We start from the raw sequence: 16,699 nt of genomic DNA, 5'->3' as shown, positions 1-16,699 counted from the left end.
CTACTCATGGCTTAGTTTATGCAAGAAGTACTCTTCGGGGTTGTTACAGAACCAACTTGCACAACCATGTGTGGCCTTCCTGATGGGAATCCCTCCTTGTCTGTTAAATACACATGAGTTCTTATGAGCATCCCTACCCCTTAGAAAGGAACTGCTTCAGCCACTAGAATTTCCTATCATTTGCTTTATTATGAAGCCTCAAGCTTTGACCTAAATATGATATTTATACATTTTCATTTTGATATAATTTAGGGTTAAATGCCTGTGTTCAGAACATGTCCTTGTGTGAAAGTCTAGTGACTGGCTGGCTGGAGGAGTGAATTTTCTTGGGAGCTGTTTTCAGGTAGCATAGAGGTAAGGACAGTAGGTGTAAGAAGAATGGTGAAATTTTCATTAATTTTCTATAATATATATGTTAAATTAGTAATATACTTCATCTAATTAATGGAGAGGATGCATTCTAACAAATATATCCATTCATTTATTTATTCAGTAAATATTATGGAATGGCCACTATGTGCTGGGCGCTCAGTAGTAAACCAGACATGGCCTCTGCACTCATGGGGTTTCTCTTGGTATGAGTAGACAGACAACAATCAACACAGTGTGCTAAACGCTGTGATAGAGATATTAGAGAATGGCCTGGGAGCTCCTAGAAAGGGCAGGCAATTTATTCTGGAGGCTATGCAGGGTGAGAAAAGGATTCCAGAGGTAGTTCAGACCTGAAGGACATACAGAAGTTTTCTAGCTATAGGGAGAGTGGGAGCTGGGAGGTAGGATAGGTGTAGGGGAGGAGTCTGGGATTGGAGAGAAGGGAAACTGTTCTAAGAGAAAGGACCAAGACTACAGTGAGGATTAGATTGTGAGGATGGGGTAATGATATTTAATCAATATTTTTAACTGTCTAATGTGAGCCAGGTACTTGCTGGATTTAATAAAGAATAAGATTTGGGTTCTGTCCCAGATGAGACCACAGATAGTAGAGAAATTAATAATAAATACATCATCATAGACGTAATATATGTTATACTAAGGTTTGTACAGCCAAGAAATTTATTAATTTTTTTGTCAGAAACATCTCTAGAGCAGACGTGTGGGGCAGAAGCACAAATGCAGGTGCCTTCCCCACATCGTCTCATGTGAACTCTGCACACCACAGTTTGGTCCTACCATCAGAACTCAACTGTTTCTCTTCCAGCCTCCTTCTGCTAAAAGGAATTTTGTTCCCAGATGATTTCTTCATCAGAGTGTCACAGGGATAGGTCTCTGAAACTCAGACATTCAATTCAAAATATTTTATAAGTTGAGCCAGGCCATCCGTGACTGACTGGGAAGAGCAATAGCAGGGAACTTCTCAAGTTGCAAATGCAGGTTTGTAACTTAGAGCTAAGATTGTAGATGAAGATATTAGTGACCAAGCAAAGGAAAGTGAAATCGTGCATCTTCTTCTCTTCATTTAGGTAGCAAGACTACAGCAGATGTGTTTGGTCGATGTCTTCTGCTGGGTACTGTGGGAAAAATTCTTAGCCTTCTCACTAGACTGTTGCTTTGGTCACCCATGGAGCCTCGCTCCAAGCCTCGCTCATAGTAGGCGGTCAATAAATATTTGTGGAATCAATACTAATTGCTAGGTGAATGGATGCCAGAAAAATTTCAGACTGTGGACATCTGGACAACTCCTTTGCCTATGTCCCTTATCATGCAGAACAAAAGTACTGGACTAGGGAAGTGATGCTCACTCGTTGCAAGCACACTGGCCATGGATCCAGAGGGAAAACCGCTGTATGTATACATGCTTCCCAAAGCAACATGCAACAGGTAGAAACGTGACTGTTATCCTTAGGAATAAACTCACAGTTACATAGTTTCTAGATATTATTGTAATAATATGGATCTTTTTAGAAACTTATTTTGAACAAAGTCAAAGTGATTCAATTCAGCAAAATAGAGTATTTGTTTCATGAGGCAACAAATAATTCCTACAAAAAATTTAGTTGAAATTTAAAAAAAAGCCAATTAAGTTGAACCACATATACACAGTTAAGAGTTTATAGCTTTATGCAAAATATACTAGTGACTTCAATTTTTAGAAGCAACAATACGTTCAATAGGAGTTTTAGAGCTGTAAAAACAGGAGAATAATTTTGGTTGATATTTTTGTCTTTTGTATTTAAACATACTTATCGCTATATTTCTTTTCAGATTTAGTAATTTCCTTTTCATGTTTCTTACATAATAAGAAGGCAGTTAAGATGCTACCAGCGTTTTAATATCATTTTCAAAGGTCCAGGGCCATGTAGTTTTTAGCTATGCTGCACAATTTCCTGTTGCTCCATTGTAAGCTGTGCTAAAAATAAAATCTCTCCTAGGATTTTAATCACAACACTGACCCAAAAGGCTGCCCTGGTGTCCCAGTTCCTACAGGTCTCTCAGTCACTAACAGGCCTAGCTACATCTAGAGATCTGGGAAGGAATCACAATGGGGTGTGTTTCCTTCGACTCCCAGGCTGTGATTCTTTGGCCCAATAGGCGTTATCACTCCAAGACCATGCCTTTTACTTCCACTGTTTGCTACATTGGCCCACATGCTCTTGCCCACAGTTGAGACTGTTTTTCTTCTCATCATTTTAAACTTGTAGGATGAGAAAACACAGGCAATGCCTATTTCTCTCCAAGGATCTGCTTTAAAATATGAGTTTTGAACATTTGCTTCTGTCACCTTAATTGCTGCAAATTGAATTGAGCTCATCTGCAGCCCAGTAGTTAGCACAGACAATGCAGCTGAAGAGCTCTAATCCAATCATATCCTGAGGCCCTCAGATTTCCTGGCACAAAGATTAAGAGCCCTACTGCTCTCCCCGCCAATGGCAGCTTTTTCTTAAATGGAGATGTTATTAGATGACTGTAAGTTTATATGAGAAAGACATTGGTCTGGTGAAAATGTGTACTGAAGGATCGAATGACACAGGGTAAAAGCCCCAAATAATATGAGTTTCAGGAACCAAGTTTTAAGGGCTGCCAGTACATCATTATGCTGCTACATACAAAACTGTATTTAAATGAATTCCGCCGTACCCTGTGTAAATCCACCACTCCTACATAAGCTTCATTCACTGCTTTTTCTTATTACATTCATGTCACCTTTGTCTGTATTGATGCTTTTTCTAAGAACTCTCCCAAAGAGTATTAAATTCATATGCTTAAAAAAAAAAAAAAACAGTTTCAAAGGGTACTACTAGCACCGGTTAAATTTGAGAAGCTAGGGAGAGAGTGAGGGAATTGTGGATCATTGTGGGTGCTGGACAAAGAGTTGACAGTATAGGAGAAAGAGGAGGCCAAATCAAATTGTAGAGGTGCCTATGGGACTTGTAGGTGAAATGTCTAGCAGATTGTTGAAAATACTGTTTCCATCTCTGCTGAGACAACAGTCACCAATGTGACTGAAGCCACAGGAGAGCATCCAATTTACCTACGGAGAATGTATGAAGAACTTTAGGAAAGGCAGACATTTAAGGGATGAAAAGAGGAAGAGGAACTCAAGAAAGGGATCAAGATAAAGAAACCCAAAAAGTAAGATAAAAACCAAGGGAAAAAGATGCTGTCAAAAACTGTACTAAAGATATGGAGAGATTTAACCAACAATATAAACTAACACAGACCAGATTCTCCAAAAACACATAGCCTCTGGCCTCGGCAGATCCTTAGTGCTTCTGGAAAGTCTTTATTCTTGTCTGTTCTCACATTTCCAAACTTTACCACTTCTTTCCTCAAGTGTTCTATTCCATTCTCTCCCAGCCATTGTTAGGAGATCAATTTCTCTTCAACAATACTGAAAGAATAGAGCCTATCAAGTCTGAGTTACTTAAACCTCTTACACTCTCCTTTCCCCCAACACAATCCCATTCCCAGTCCTAGGCAACCACTGCTTTGCTTTCTGTCTCTATAGGTTTGCCCCTTCTGGAAATTCCAGATAAATGGAGTCATAAAATATGTAGTCTTTCCTGTTTTTTTTTTTAACTTAGCATAATGTTTTTGAGGTTCATCCATGTTACAGTATATATCAAAGGAACATTCCTTTTCATTGGTGAATGATACTCCATTGTACATTTTGTTTGTTCATTTGCCTGTTTATGGACAATATAAGTTATTTCCTCTCCTAGAACACACCCTACTCTGTCTGCAGGCATCCATTTGAGCCTGCTGTGATGCCCCCATGGGACTCTGACCAGGAGTCTCATATTTTTTCCCAACATCCATGAAGGTGTACAAGGCTAACTTGTTAGTTTGTAAGTAGGCTAGAATTATATCCCAGCCCTGATATTAAGTCCTCTTTTTCAAAACTGTTGTGACTATTGTAGGTCCTTTGATTCTTCTGCAGCTTGACTATGCTTCTGAAGAAGAGGGAAACTTTTTTTTAAAAACAAACCCTTTTATGTGGCTCTAGATCTTATTCCTTCAGTGTCTTCTCTGGGATGTTCCAAATAAAAGTCCCTCTCACACAGATCTCTCCTGCTTCCCCATCCTGTAGCCTCCTTCCCATCAGCAAATTAATGTGTTACCAGTGTGCCAGCTTAAAATAATAGATAAGCCTCCATTTATCCTGTGTCCCTTTCTACTGCCTCACTTTTATTTTTCCCTTCAGAGCCAAGCTTCTGGGAAAAGTAGACTTTAAATCTAGTCCAAATCAAAGTATATGTTTTCTTCATATGTAGCCAGATAAAACTGCATAAGGGAAGAAGTATTTAAAATATCCATGGTTGAAAAACAAGTATATATATATTAACGTTTAAGTTAAGCCAACACTTAAGCAGAACAAAATGTTACATTACTAATTTGAAGTTTTGTTTTTAAGTATTAAGAGTACTGGCATTTGCTTACATAGCAGCAGCATGGCATGGTAGAAAAATCATATGCTTTGGAATCTAACGTACTTGAGTCCAGTTTCATTTAATTATTGTTGTTGTAATTATTAGATCCAATGTAAACTGAGTGACCTAATGGTAGTTAAAGGAACACTCTGATCCTCAGTTATCTGGTCTACAAAATGTATATATCAAGGTCTATCTTGTATATGTGTTACTGTGAGGATTAATGAGATCATGGTTAGTAAAATGCCCTGCCACTGCCAGGACCGCAAAAGGCACTCACAAATGGCCCTCATTATAGTGACAAATTATCCTTTTAGACAATAAGATTTTATAGGTCTTCACTTTAGACAATTACATTAATGACTAATTTTTGACACAATAGTCTTCACAAATTCAGATGTGTTCTGATTTTGGTTAACGAGAATAACAACCATGACACAACTCCATGGAGACTAGAGAAAAGACCCAAGTTCCATTTCCAGAATCTTTTCCTCATGACAATGTCCTGAAAATTCCATTTACTTCCACCAAGAGTAAGAGACCCAGGAATGCTGAAGTAGAAATGACTATTAGGACTGATATACTAGGACTCTGTCAGGTAATTAATGGGGTAAATTCATAATCCCCAAACAAAAGCACTAATTCCCCTGCATGTTGATGACTTGTTGTTTGGAAAGAGAATATTTTCACTTTTGGGAAATGAAAAAAGAAAGTTTGTAGTCAGACAGATGTGAGTTTCAGTCCTGACTTTATCACTTATCAATTTCTACAGTTGGTGTTCTTGAAAAAAATGGGGAAAATAATGCCTTAGAAAAACATGAAGGGTGATTGAGTGAGTTAAATTATACACAGTTTTGCATAGGACCAACCAATACATCAGGGATTCTCCATAAACACAATAAACAATAGTTTATTCCCTTGGAAATGATTTAAAAGGTGCTAACTGGATTTAATAAGAAAGACAGTGAGGCCATATGAGGAGTAAGAGTTGGACAAAAAGACACATCAGCTGCCTATTTGGGGAAGATCATTTACCTTGACTCATTCTCAGTTTCTACATCTGTATAGTGGGCACAATGCTCTTCATCTGCTTGCCGCAAAGGGTTGACATAAAAGAGGAAGACACACTAGTGTCTGTGAAAGAACTTTTAAAACCACATGTACTGAATTTTTGCTCTCAGTAATGGTGGGGTAGACAAGCGTACAGGCAAGAACAATGAAAACAAGCTAATAAAATATATTTTAAAGTATATTTGAAGACATCTCAGAGTTACCAAGGAAGTTAAGGCTTTAGGAGCCAAGATCTAGAAGAGAAGAAAAATCCAGAAAAGCAAACCTGGTATCTGATGCCTATGCTTTCCCTTTAAAAGCATTTACTGATTCTAAATCAGTAGCTGATGGGCCATCTCACAGGGTAGAGGGAACAGAAGCTGGCATTTAGGGTCTGTCTGTCAAGGAAAGGGGGCCCTGGCAAAATCCCCTGGCTTAAATTGGGACCCTTAAAGAGCAAAACCCTATGAGTAACAGTTGACAAGAAATAGATCCACCCTCAGGAAGCTCAGCTTTGAATCAGTCCACTGCCTGATTAGATTAAAGTGATCTGTTCCTTACCTTAACTGCCTGCTGGAGCAAAATAAAATCTGCTCTTTTGGAAGGCAACAAGATTTAAAGCCTCATATTCTAAAACCTTTTATACATAATGTTTAGCATTTGAACAAACATAACCTAGCAAGGAAAAACACAAGGAGAAAACAGAAAAGTAAAGACAATTAAAAATTCACAAGATCTTCTGATACTGGAGTTAGACAAAAATCAGAAAAAAAACCTTAAAAAATTTAATTAGAAGACCAGAAGGACACTGCTAAATTAGTTGTCTTAAAATACAATCATTTTCTGGAAAAAAAATATTTGAAAATTTACTCTTTTTTTTTTACATCTTTATTGGAGTATAATTGCTTTACAATGGTGTGTTAGTTTCTGCTTTATAACAAAGTGAATCAGTTATACATATACATATGTTCCCATATCTCCTCCCTCTTGCGTCTCCCTCCCTCCCACCCTCCCTATCCCACCCATCAGGTGGTCACAAAGCACCGAGCTGATCTCCCTGTGCTATGCAGTTGCTTCCCACTAGCTATCTATTTTGCGTTTGGTAGTGTATATATGTCCATGCCACTCTCTCACTTTATCACAGCTTACCCTTCCCCCTCCCCGTATCCTCAAGTCCATTCTCTAGTAGGTCTGTGTCTTTACTCCCGTCTTACCCCTAGGTGCTTCATGATATTATTTTTCTTAAATTCCATATATATGTGTTAGAATACGGTATTTGTCTTTCTCTTTCTGACTACTTCACTCTGTACGACAGACTCTAGATCCATCCATCTCACTACAAATAACTCAATTTCGTTTCTTTTTATGGCTGAGTAATATTCCATTGTATATATGTACCACATCTTCTTTATCCATTCATTGGATGATGGATACTTAGGTTGTATCCATCTCCTGGCTATTATAAATAGAGCTTCAATGAAGATTTTGGTACATGACTCTTTTTGAATTATGGTTTTCTCAGGGTATATGCCCAGTAGTGGGATTGCTTGGTCATATGGTAGTTCTATTTTTAGTTTTTTAAGGAACCTCCATACTGTTCTCCATAGTGGCTGTACCAATTCACATTCCCACCAGCAGTGCAAGAGTGTACCTTCTCCACAACATCTCCAGCATTTATTGTTTCTAGATTTTTTTTTTTGCTTTATAACAAATTTAATCTGTTATACATATACATATGTTTCCATATCCCCTCCCTTTTGCGTCTCCCTCCCACTCTCCCTATCCCACCCCTCCAGGCGGTCACAAAGCACGGAGCTGATCTCCCTGTGCTATGTGGCTGCTTCCCACTAGCTATCTACCTTACGTTTGGTAGTGTATATATGTCCATGCCGCTCTTTCACTTTGTCACAGCTTACCCTTCCCCCTCCCCATATCCTCAAGTCCATTCTCTAGTAGGTCTGTGTCTTTATTCCTGTCTTACCCCTATGTTCTTCATGACATTTTTTTTTCTTAAATTCCATATATATGAGTTAGCATACAGTATTTGTCTTTCTCTTTGTGACTTACTTCACTCTGTATGACAGACTCTAGGTCTATCCACCTCATTACAAATAGCTCAATTTCATTTCTTTTTATGGCTGAGTAATATTCCATTGTATATATGTGCCACATCTTCTTTATCCATTCATCCGATGATGGACACTTAGGTTGTTTCCATCTCCGGGCTATTGTAAATAGGGCTGCTATGAACATTTTGGTACATGTCTCTTTTTGAATTATGGTTTTCTCAGGGTATATGCCCAGTAGTGGGATTGCTGGGTCATATGGTAGTTCTATTTGTAGTTTTTTAAGGAACCTCCATACCGTTCTCCATAGCGGCTGTACCAATTCACATTCCCACCAGCAGTGCAAGAGTGCTCCCTTTTTTCCACACCCTCTCCAGCATTTATTGTTTCTAGATTTTTTGATGATGGCCATTCTGACTGGTGTGAGATGATATCTCATTGTAGTTTTGATTTCCATTTCTCTAATGAGTAAAGATGTTGAGCATCCTTTCATGTGTTTGTTGGCAGTCTGTATATTTTCTGTGGAGAAATGTCTATTTAGGTCTTCTACACATTTTTGGATTGGGTTGTTTTTTTTTTTGTTATTGAGCTGCATGAGCTGCTTATAAATTTTGGAGATTAATCCTTTGTCAGTTGCTTCATTTGCAAATATTTTCTCCCATTCTGAGGGTTGTCTTTTGGTCTTGTTTATGGTTTCCTTTGCTGTGCAAAAGCTTTGAAGTTTCATTAGGTCCCATGTGTTTATTTTTGTCTTTATTTCCATTTCTCTAGGAAGTGGGTCAAAAAGGATCTTGCTGTGATTTATGTCATAGAGTGTTCTGCCTATGTTTTCCTCAAAGAATTTGAGAGTTTCTGGCCTTACATTTAGATCTTTAATCCATTTTGAGCTTATTTTTGCGTATGGTGTTAGGGAGTGATCTAATCTCATACTTTTACATGTCCCTGTCCAGTTTTCCCAGCACCACTTATTAAAGAGGCTGTCCTTTCTCCACTGTACATTCCTGCCTCCTTTATCAAAGATAAAGTGACCATATGTGCGTGGGTTTATCTCTGGGCTTTCTATGCTGTTCCATTGATCTATCTTTCTGTTTTTGTGCCAGTACCATACTGTCTTGATTACTGTAGCTTTGTAGTATAGTCTGAGGTCTGGGAGCCTGATTCCTCCAGCTCCATTTTTCGTTCTCAAGATGGCTTTGGCTATTCGAGGTCTTTTGTGTTTCCATACAAATTGTGAAATTTTTTGTTCTAGTTCTGTCAAAAATGCCAGTGGTAGTTTGACAGGGATTGCATTGAATCTGGAGATTGCTTTGGGTAATAGAGTCATTTTCACAATGTTGATTCTTCCAATCTAAGACCATGGTATATCTCTCCATCTATTTGTATCATTTTTAATTTCTTTCATCAGTGTCTTATAATTTTCTGCATACAGGTCTTTTGTCTCCTTAGGTAGGTTTATTCCTAGATATTTTATTCTTTTTGTTGCAATGGTAAATGGGAGTGTTTTCTTGATTTCACTTTCAGATTTTTCATCATTAGTATATAGGAATGCCAGAAATTTCTCTGCATTAATTTTGTATCCTGCTACTTTACCAAATTCATGGATTAGCTCTAGTATTTTTCTGGTAGCATCTTTAGGATTCTCTATGTATAGTATCATGTCATCTGCAAACAGTGACAGCTTTACTTCTTCTTTTCCGATTTGGATTCCTTTTATTTCCTTTTCTTCTCTGATTGCTGTGGTTAAAACTTCCAAAACTATGTTGAATAAGAGAGGTGAGAGTGGGCAACCTAGTCTTGTTCCTGATCTTAGTGGGAATGGTTTCAGTTTTTCACCATTGAGGATGATGTTGGCCATGGATTTGTCATATATGGCCTTTATTATGTTGAGGAAAGTTCCCTCTATGCTTACTTTCTGCAGGGTTTTTATCATAAATGGGTGTTGAATTTTGTCAAAAGCTTTCTCTGCATCTATCGAGATGATCATATGTTTTTTCTCCATCCATTTGTTAATACGGTGTATCACCTTGATTGATTTGCATATATTGAAGAATCCTTGCATTCCTGGGATAAACCCCACTTGATCATGGTGTATGATCCTCTTAATGTGCTGTTGGATTCTGTTTGCTAGTATTTTGTTGAGGATTTTTGCATCTATGTTCATCAGTGATATTGGCCTGTAGTTTTCTTTCTTTGTGACATCCTTGTCCGGTTTTGGTATCAGGGTGATGGTGGCCTCGTAGAATGAGTTTGGGAGTGTTCCTCCCTCTGCTATATTTTGGAAGAGTTTGAGAAGGATAGGTGTTAGCTCTTCTCTAAATGTTTGATAGAATTCGCCTGTGAAGCCATCTGGTCCTGGGCTTTTGTTTGTTGGAAGATTTTTAATCACAGTTTCAATTTCAGTGCTTGTGATTGGTCTGTTCATATTTTCTATTTCTTCCTGATTCAGTCTTGGCAGGTTGTGCATTTCTAAGAATTTGTCCATTTCTTCCAGGTTGTCCATTTTATTGGCATAGAGTTGCTTGTAGTAATCTCTCATGATCTTTTGTATTTCTGCAGTGTCAGTTGTTACCTCTCCTTTTTCATTTCTAATTCTATTGATTTGAGTCTTCTCCTTTCCTTGATGAGTCTGGCTAATGGTTTATCAATTTTGTTTATCTTCTCAAAGAACCAGCTTTTAGTTTTATTGATCTTTGCTATCGTTTCCTTCATTTCTTTTTCATTTATTTCTGATCTGATCTTTATGACTTCTTTCCTTCTGCTAAATTTGGGGTTTTTTTGTTCTTCTTTCTCTAATTGCTTTAGGTGCAAGGTTAGGTTGTTTATTCGAGATGTTTCCTGTTTCTTAAGTTAGGATTGTATTGCTATAGACTTCCCTCTTAGAACTGCTTTTGCTGAATCCCATAGATTTTGGGTTGTCGTGTCTCCATTGTCATTTGTTTCTAGGTATTTTTTAATTTCCTCTTTGATTTCTTCAGTGATTACTTCATTATTAATTAGTGTATTGTTTAGCCTCCATGTGTTTGTATTTTTTACAGATCTTTTCCTATAATTGATATCTAGTCTTATAGCATTGTGGTCAGAAAAGATACTTGATACAATTTCAATTTTCTTAAATTTACCAAGGCTTGATTTGTGACCCAAGATATGATCTATCCTGGAGAATGTTCCATGAGCACTTGAGAAAAATGTGTATTCTGTCCTTTTTGGATGGAATGTCCTATAAATATCAATTAAGTCCATCTTGTTTAATGTATCATTTAAATCCTGTGTTTCCTTATTTATTTTCATTTTGGATGATCTGTCCATTGGTGAAAGTGTGGTGTTAAAGTTCCCTACTATGATTGTGTTACTGTCGATTTCCCCTTTTATGGCTGTTACTATTTGCCTTATGTATTGAGGTGCTCCTATGTTGGGTGCATAAATATTTACAACTGTTATATCTTCTTCTTGGATCGATCCCTTGATCCTTATGTAGTGTCCTTCTTTGTCTCTTCTAATAGTCTTTATTTTAAAGTCTATTTTGTCTGATATGAGAATTGCTACTCCAACTTTCTTTTGGTTTCCATTTGCATGGAATATCTTTTTCCATCCCCTCACTTTCAGTCTGTATGTGTCTCTAGGTCTGAAGTGGGTCTCTTGTAGACAGCATATATATGGGTCCTGTTTTTGTATCTATTCAGCCAATCTGTGCCTTTTGGTGGGAGCATTTAATCCATTTACATTTAAGGTAATTATCGATATGTATGTTACTATTCCCATTTCCTTAATTGTTTTGGGTTTGTTATTGCAGGTCTTTTCGTTCTCCTGTGTTTCTCGCCTAGAGAAGTTCCTTTAGCATTTGTTGTAGAGCTGGTTTGGTGGTGCTGAACTCTCTCAGCTTTTGCTTTTCTGTAAAGGTTTTAATTTCTCCCTAAAAACTGAATGAGATCCTTGCTGAGTAGAGTAATCTTGGTTGCAGGTTTTTATCCTTCATCACTTTAAATATGTGCTGCCAGTCCCTTCTGGCTTGCAGATTTTCTGCTGAAAGATCAGCTGTTAACATTATGTGGATTCCCTTGTGTGTTATTTGTTGTTTTTCCCTTGCTGTTTTTAATATGTTTTCTTTGTATTTAATTTTTGACAGTTTGATGAACATGTGTCTTGGCGTGTTTCTCCTTGGATTTATCCTGCATGGGACTCTCTGTGCTTCCTGGACTTGATTAAATATTTCCTTTCCCATATTAGGGAAGTTTTCAACTATAACCTTTTCAAATATTTTCTCAGTCCCTTTCTTTTTCTCTTCTTCTTCTGGGACCCCTATAATTTGAATGTTGGTGTGTTTAGTGTTGTCCCAGAGGTCTCTGAGACTGTCCTCAGTTCCTTTCATTCTTTTTTCTTCCCTCTGCTCTGCAGTAGTTATTTCCACTATTTTATCTTCCAGGTCACTGATCCGTTCTTCTGCCTCAGTTATTCTGCTATTGATCCCATCTAGAGTACTTTTAATTTCATTTATTGTGTTGTTCATCATTGCTTGTTTCATCTGTAGTTCTTCTAGGTCCTTGTTAAATGTTTCTTGCATTTTCTCTATTTTATTTCCAAGATTTTGGATCATCTTTACTACCATTATTCTGAATTCTTTTTCAGGTAGACTGCCTATTTCCTCTCCACTTGTTAGGTCTGGTGGGTTTTTATCTTGCTCCTTCATCTGCTGTGTGTTTTTCTGTCTTCTCATTTTGCTTATCTTACTCTGTTTGGGGTCTCCTTTTTGCAGGCTGCAGGTTCGTAGTTCCCGTTGTTTTTGGTGTCTGTCCCCAGTGGCTAAAGCTGGTTCAGTGGGTTGTGTAGGCTTCCTGGTGGAGGGGACTAGTGCCTGTGTTCTGGTGGATAACGCTGGATCTTGTCTTTCTGATGGGCAGGTCCACATCTGGTGGTGTGTTTTGGGGTGTCTGTGGACTTATTATGCTTTTTGGCAGCCTCTCTGTTAATGGGTGGGGTTGTGTTCCTGCCTTGCTAGTTGTTTGACATAGGGTGTCCAGCACTGTAGCTTGCTGGTCGTTGAGTGAAACTGTGTGCTGGTGTTGAGATGGAGATCTCTAGGAGATTTTAGCCATTTGATATTATGTGGAGCTGGGAGGTCTCTTGTGGACCAGTGTCCTGAAGTTGGCTCTCCCACCTCAGAGGCACAGCCATGACTCCTGGCTGCAGCACCAAGAGTCTTTCATCCACACGGCTCAGAATAAAAGGGAGAAAAAGTAGAAAAAGAAAGAAAGAAAGAAAGAAAGAAAGAAAGAAAGAAAGAAAGAAAGAAAGAAAGAAAGAAAGAAAGAAAGAAAGAAAGAGGATAAAATAAAAGATAAAATAAAGTTATTAAAATAAAAAATAATTGTTAAGAAAAGCAATTAAACAGATGGATAGAACCCTAGGACAAATGGTGAAAGCAAAGCTATACAGACAAAATCTCACATGGAAGCATACACATACACACTCACAAAAAGATTAAAAGGGGAACAAATAATAAATCTTGCTCTCAAAGTCCACCTCCTCAATTTGGGATGATTCGTTGTCTATTCATGTATTCCACAGACGCAGGGTACATCAAGTTGATTGTGGAGATTTAATCCACTGCTCCTGAGGCTACTGGGAGAGATTTCCCTTTCTCTTCTTTGTTCGCACAGCTCCCAGGGTTCAGCTTTGGATATGGCCCCGCCTCTGTGTATAGGTCGCCTGAGGGCGTCTGCTCTTCGCTCAGACAGGACGGGGTTAAAGGAGCCGCTGATTCAGGGGCTCTGGCTCACTCAGGCCGGGGGGAGGGAGGGGTGTGGATGCAGGGTGAGCCTGCGGTGGCAGAGGCCGGCGGGATGTTGCACCAGCCTGAGGCGCACCGTGCGTTCTCCCAGGGAAGTTGTCCCTGGATCCCGGGACCCCGGCAGTGGCTGGCTGCACAGGCTCCCGGAAGGGGAGCGTGGACAGTGACCTGCGCTTGCACACAGGCTTCTTGGTGGTGGCGGCAGGAGCAGCCTTAGCGTCTCATGCCTGTCTCTGGGGTCCGCACTGTTAGCCGTGGCTGGCGCCCGTCTCTGGAGCTCCTTTAAGCAGTGCTCTGAATCCCCTCTCCTCGCACACCAGGAAACAAAGAGGCAAGAAAAAGTCTCTTGCCTCTTTGGCAGGTCCAGACTTTTCCCCGGAGTCCCTCTGGGCTAGCCGTGGTGCACTAACCCCCTGCAGGCTGTGTTCACACAGCCAACCCCAGTCCTCACCCTGCGCTCCGACCGAAGCCCGAGCCTTAGCTCCCAGCCCCGCTTGCCCCGGCGGGTGAGCAGACAAGCCTCTCAGGCTGGTGAGTGCTGGTAGGCACCAATCCTCTGTGCGGGAATCTCTCCGTTTTGCCCTCCGCACCCCTGTTGCTGTGCTCTCCTCCGTGGCTCTGAAGCTTTCCCCCTCCGCCACCCGAAGGGGCTTCCTAGTGTGTGGAAACCTTTCCTCCTTCACAGCTCCCTCCCACTGGTGCAGGTCCCGTCCCTATTCTTTTGTCTCTGTTTATTCTTTTTTCTTTTGCCCTACCTACGTACGTGGGGAGTTTCTTGACTTTTGGGAGGTCTGAGGTCTTCTGCCAGCGTTCAGTAGGTGTTCTGTAGGAGTTGTTCCACGTGTAGATGTATTTCTGGTGTATCTGTGGGGAGGAAGGTGATCTCCGCGTCTTACTCTTCTGCCATCTTCCCCCTCTCCTGAAAATTTACTCTTAAACAACCTCAGAACTTGTCCACTTAAAAAGCCCACAATTATAAGAATCGTGACTAGATTGAGAAAGACGGAACAGAAAATGTTCTGGAGGTTTTTCCATGATATCGTAATTTTGTGGAAATATTTTGGGGGGATTTTCTTGGACACAAAATATCACTGATTTTAATCCCTAAAATTGTAATCCATTGTCCTATGCAATTTACTATTCATACTCTACATGAAGCAGCAGATTCCACTTGGATTTATCATGTTTCGGTTTTTAGGAGCACCATAGAACAGATATTTTGTTAATAAAATACAACCATTTTGACTATAGTGGACTAACATAATTATCGCTTCATCAGTTGCTCCATTTGTTCATTCATTAGATACTATTAGAGTCATCATTAGACCAGAAATGAATTTCTATCATTACAATTAAATATGTTTGGTTTTTGACCTAAGTACAGGAAAAAGAGACCATATTTTGATTTTTAACTCTCAAGAAAGAAAGCAATAAATGGATAATAATGCAGGATATATTTTCAGTTTGATACAAATTTAAAGATAACTGTAGAATTAAGTAACTTAATGGCAACAGATATGTGGACAACAACATTCAGGGGGAAAAAAGTCTATTATCTACGACCACTAAGAATTTATAGAGTAGTTGAGTGCTCTACTGGCTGTCTGCCATTCTTTAGATGTCCTCTGTTAAATCCAAATATTTCATCCATTTATCATTGTAAATGAAATTTATCTACAGCATTTAGTTTTTCACTCTTATCTATAGCTGAATTAACTCTATTCCATCAAAATCAACTAGACTGCAAGATGAGAGAACCAGAAAGCCTGGGGAGAAGGGAAGGAAAGAGACTCCTGATTCCAAAATGATTCAAACAGAGGTTAGACGATAAATAGTAAGTGCCATTGGTAGATGACAACTTCATTGTGAAATTCCTGTCCCGCAATTATTTACAAAGAACAGGAGATTTTTCTCTGTTAGACCATAATTAGCAGAGAAATATGTAAGTCTTCCTTAGGAAGATCTCACGGCTCCAAACCAGCAGGATCTAACTATAATTTGACTGTGTTAATGTACCTAAAGAAGGAATATGTCCACGAAAGAGTCAGCTAAAAAGGTGTTGAAAAAGGACCAATTATTGGCAAATTTAGGCAACATTCAAATAAACTAGTCCAGAAGAGTCTTGACTAAGCATATGGGATCATGACAGTTTTAGGATAAGGCTATCCTTATAGTGGATCAGAGTGTCTCAGCTTCCTTAGGATCATAGTACAGCTTCAAATTTGTTCTGAGGTTCAGAGAAGTTAAGCAAACCTCTATGTTAGTTGTTTGTTCCTTAAGTCAGGATTTAAAACCATGAGTCCAACTGACTATGAGCCAAATACCACAAGAAGTATCAATATATGTCTAGGCTACCTATGCTTACTTCCCTCAGGTGATTCATTTATTTGTAAAGAATGAATATAGTTTAAATGCTACAATTTAAAAAATCTGATAAATTCACATAACTTGCTCTAAGGAAACTTTAATATACATCTGAACAAAATGTTGAAGATACATATGTAGCTCCAATCAAGGCCATTTTGCTCCTTCCTATCTGAAGATCCAAATCTGCACTGGGTAACATTAAAAGCAGACAGGAACTTTGAAAACCAAATACGAAGACTTTTGGAAGCTCTTAAAGAGGCAGTAAATTTAACTGGGTAGAGTAGAGGTGGGGAGGAAGGGGAGGCATGCTCTTCTCCTAACACATTCTAAACCCTTAGATATCTTTCTCCTCAGAGTCCATTCATTGTAGCAGTTGCTCACTCACCCATTCATGCAGCAAATATTTATTGAGAATTTACTGTGCTCCAGGCACTCATGCTACATTAGCAGTTCATCAACCTCTCTCCTGTCTTCTGTCTTCAGTCCACTTCTCTCTTAACCCTTTCTTCAACCAACAAGACCTTTACACCACAGAAACTGCAGTTCCTTACCATTTCTGATAT

The 16,699-nt window shown here is 39.0% G+C and overlaps 1 protein-coding gene across 1 annotated transcript in view; it reads right to left on the bottom strand.

Moving 5' to 3' along the window:
• The window catches only part of CAMK4 (calcium/calmodulin dependent protein kinase IV), a gene marked incomplete at its 3' end in the record, with an annotated part of 225,076 nt that overhangs the window by 69,958 nt on the left and 138,419 nt on the right, over positions 1–16,699 (bottom strand). The window lies entirely within an intron of this gene.

Source organism: Mesoplodon bidens, assembly GCF_964165515.1.
Source record: "Mesoplodon bidens genome assembly, chromosome: 4".
In the NCBI taxonomy this organism is placed as follows: domain Eukaryota; kingdom Metazoa; phylum Chordata; class Mammalia; order Artiodactyla; family Ziphiidae; genus Mesoplodon; species Mesoplodon bidens.
The sequence above is the reverse complement of the archived record's forward strand: the minus strand, read 5'-3'. Positions and strand labels throughout refer to the sequence as shown.